Source organism: Mus caroli, chromosome 11 (assembly GCF_900094665.2).
Source record: "Mus caroli chromosome 11, CAROLI_EIJ_v1.1, whole genome shotgun sequence".
Taxonomy (NCBI): domain Eukaryota; kingdom Metazoa; phylum Chordata; class Mammalia; order Rodentia; family Muridae; genus Mus; species Mus caroli.
Window position 1 is genome coordinate 85,255,354 of NC_034580.1, and position 4,504 is coordinate 85,259,857.

Below are 4,504 nucleotides of genomic sequence, written 5' to 3' on the forward strand. Positions count from 1 at the left end.
CACACACACACACACACACACGTTATTTTATTTTTGTCAATACAAAATACAATCATGTTACCAAGCAGGTTTTCTTTCATGCAGGTCCCACCCACCCACCCACAAAAGAATCTACAATGGCTTTCTTCTGTCCTGTAGGAAAAAAAAAATTAATGCTGAGGTGAATAAAATTGTAATTTGTCTGTGCTGTGGCAAATGTGACCTTGGAGCTTTTGTAAACTGGCTTTAAATAGTTGTTTTTTTTTAAAAACAAAACAAAACACCTTTTTTGTTTAAGGCCTGTTATTGACGATTTATATAAATAATCCAACCTGCTTCCTTTATGAGAAAATGTCTTTTTAAGGTGTGTGGGGTGGAAGATCCAGGTCTCACAGTGAAGACCTGACTAGGAACTCATCGAGATATCCCTGCCTTTGCCTCCTGTGTGCTGGAGAGGAAATGCCTTCTAGATGAACTGACTACACAGCCACCCAAGCTCCTGGTCTCAGCTGTCGAAATGCTGTATAAGACAGACCAAAAAAATAATTGTAGACGCACAGCTGAGAACAAAGAAGTGCAGGGTAGAGTTCAGAAAAGGGAGACAGAGTGGGAGCCACAGAGAGGTACATGGGAAAGGATGTTTCAGAATGGATAGCATCTGCCTTGGTGTTTCCTCATCCCCATACCCCCCACCTCCAGTTCTGCAATCCTGTGTCTGTGGAGGAACTCCTGTTTACAAGAGGCTGTTGAGCATGACCCCTGTTGAGAATGAACCCTTTCTGTCACCCTATTGACACCTGTCCACTTATACCAAATATGTCATAGGGTATGTCGTAAAGCCAAGGAACAAGTCTTGCTGCTAGTATCAAGTCATAAGGAGTCCTGTCATTCTGTGCTTACCAAAGAATGTCCTCTAGACAGTTTAGTGTGGCAAAGGTGTGACAGACAGGTCCTCTGCTGAATTTAGCATGGATTTTAATCTCTCTCCAGTGTAGGAAGAGCGTGCGTCTCTTTGAGGAGGAGAACTTCCTGTTTTCATCGGAACAACAGAGAGTTCTTAGAGGATTCAGGCTTTATAAGGGGACTCTGGTCCAGCTCCCCATCTGCTGTAGGTAGAGCAGAATCTTCAAGTCACACACAAGCATCAGCAACTCAGCCTGCATCCCTCAGACTTCCTGTCTTCAGGGGCTTGGGGACACCCAAACACAATACTTCTGCCTTTGATGCCTGTGTTGAGAACCACAGGTAATGAGTAGGCACAAAATTCGACCATTCAACCTCTGGGTTGTTGCCAGAATCAAAACAGGAGATACTTTCACAACATGGAGTTAGATGTACAAAACAGAATAAGAGTCACCTAGGCCTGAGGAAACGGGGTCTAGGACATGGTTCAGCGGCAGAGCAGCTGCCTCGGAAGCATGAGGCCCTAGATCTGATCCTTAAAAATAATAACAGTACCCGAGGAGACAGCTCTCCATATGAAGGAATTAGAAGATATACAATTAGAACCAAAAAGGTTCTAAGCTTTTGATGAAAGCAGATGATGGTGATGGTGGTGATGATGATGATAATTCCAATGTGAAAACTAGTTGGTGCATTTATAGCAATCCAAAAGGAGTCCCAGGCTGTAATAAAAGAACAGAACACACACACACACGCGCACACACACACACACACACACACAGAGTTGAATTTCTACAAATGGAAAACAGTTATTGAAATGAAAACTTAGCACCATCAAATGACTGGCTTACTATAATGTAGGAATGATACAGGAGTGAAGAGGTGACCCTGAGAGAACACCATGAGGAGATAGAGAAACTAAAAGTGTGAATGTGCCACTCTCTAAGGTTCATCTTGCCATGCAGAACTGCCAAGAATTTCTGACTTGAATTCCAAAAGAAGAGAACAGGAAGGTGAGGTGTGGGGTGAGTAGGCAGTGGGGGAGCTAGAGAGGAGCGAGGGTGAGAAGGACTCAGGAAGCTGAAATGTAAGGAAAATGTTCAACAACACGGAAAACAGCACAAGATGAGGCAGAGTTCTGTTTAAGAGGTCAATAAGAGGTTGATTAACTTGGTGTTGTTTAACTGTGCAGTAAAAACAAGGATATGAACTCCACGATGTCAATATAAAAAAAAAACCTATGGAAACAAAAGTGAGTATAATATTTAAGTATGTATCTCACCTAGAAGCTATCACCAAATGACAGGGAAAGATGTTGGGCATCATTGGTCCTTCGGACAGTTTGCATTAAAACCAGAGTGAGGTATTACTGTATAGTTATTAGAATGGCTAAAGGCAAAGAATTGATCAGGGCTAGGAAGGAGGCTCCATGGGAAAAGGTGCTTGCTGCAGAGTCTGGTGAGCTGAATTCAAGCCCCAGAACACACGGGATGGAAGGAAGAAACTGAATTCCACAGGTTGTCTTCTGACCTCCACACATGTGTTAATGGCATTTTTATACCACAAACACACACACAGACACACACACACACACACACACACACAGAGAGAGAGAGAGAGAGAGAGAGAGAGAGAGAGAGAATAGATAAATGTATTTTTTAAAGAAAAAAGAGAGAATTCCGATAAAAAGTGTTGGCAAAGCTGAGGAGGAGCTAGCTCTCTCTCTCTCTCTCTCTCTCTCTCTCTCTCTCTCTTTCTCTATAAGTATGTGTGTCTCTCGCTGTCTCTCTCTCCCTCTGTCTCTCTCAGTCTCTCTCTGACTCTGTCTGTCTCCCCTGTCTCTCTCTGTCTGTCTCTCTCTGTCTGTCTCTCTCTTGTGATAGGAGTAAAACTGTTTAAACTCTTTGAGAAACTCTTCATAACTTCTTAAGAAGTTAAACACATAACTACCCTACCACCCAGCCTTTTCATTCCTAGATACACAGCTAGGATACGTATGGTTCACACTGTAGACTATACACATATCTTCATAGACATGCTTTGTCAGGAGCCATAGTGGGACAAGCTAATAACTAGCAGGTGATCATCCTAAAATGGCCTGCTTCAGATTATTATATAATCTGCGTCAGATTCACCCTTATTAAGCAAGGCTGTAAGGAATTCATTTTAGGAAAATTTCCTGCTATTAATATGCTTTCCCTGTTATTATTAAACATATAGAACAATCAACAAGTAATAGCACATCCCTTTGGAGCAGATCTCTGCCGATCCACGAAGATGTACTGTCTTGTAGTGATGGCATATAGACAAATAGATGACTTAATTCTTAATGATGATCCTATAAGAATTCCTAAAATTATATCTGTTATTGTTAAGCTCTTTTATAGTGTGATTGCTATTAGGTTCTTTTCTGATAGTCAAAGCTGCAATGAGAACTCTGCCAGTCTCCCAGGTGTCACCATTTAATTGCTCTTAGATGGTAACCAGACTTTCTCCTACTCAGGGCACATTCCAAGAGGTTATAAAACGATTAACCAAAGGTCACAAAAACCGGAACTAATGATGTATTATAGGTGCTAGAACAGAAGATAAAAATTGACTGGGTTTATCTACACAAAACTCCACTAATAACTTAGTGATGATTTCAAACCTTCAGTGAACCTGTGGAGCTGAGGCAGGTGATGAATGTTTAGCTAGATAATCACTCTTAATGGATATGCATGCAAACATTCTCTGCTGTAAACTTCTATTTCAATTTATGATTTGATTTTCTGTGTGAACTTGTGATGAACTTTGTAACATGTGATCATGTATTCTGAAAGATGTATAAGTACTGAAGACAAAGAGATGAGAAACAGAGAAATTTTCCTTCACACCCCCCCAGAAGAATTTTTCCTTTTCCCCACTTAGAATCTTTCTGCCTTTCTCCTTAGATAGCTTTCATAGGAAACCTTTACAACTTAGTACTAAATGCTATAATCACTTTTCTAAGTGTCCCCTTTTTCTTCCTGCTACTTCTGACTGAAAGTTAGAACTGAGCAGTTCCTGCTGATAGAGCAAAAGGAGGCCACTTTGCTTAATCCTCCCCTGTTAGGCTACAGCTGTTAATCACCTAAGCCAGCAGCAATCTTTTACTCTCAGAAAGAGCAAGAAAGTTTTTAGGACTTTTTAGACATTTCATCAGAATTTCATTACAGTTAGGGAACTGGAACATCCTGAGACCCTCAGACTTTAAAACCATCACCAGAGTCCCACTCTGTGCCTCCACCACTACCTTCTCCAGGCCCAGAGGCTCCTAGCAATGCTTACGTGGGCAGATAATTAGAAATAATCAAGATGTTCTTCAGTGAGCGATCAGATAAAACACATTTTTGTTATGTCCATCAGTGAAGTACTACTCAGCAATGAAACCTTAAATGATGAATGTATCGAGCTGGGAATTTAACTCAAGTTGCAAAGTATTTTCCTAAAATGTATGACAACCCAGTTTTAACTCCCAGCAGTGTCTGAAACACACACGCACACATACACACACAACCTACAAAACCAAAACTCTGTGTACATGCATGCATGCATTAAAATTATCCATTAAAATCACGTAGTACCCTAAAGACTTGTGTCT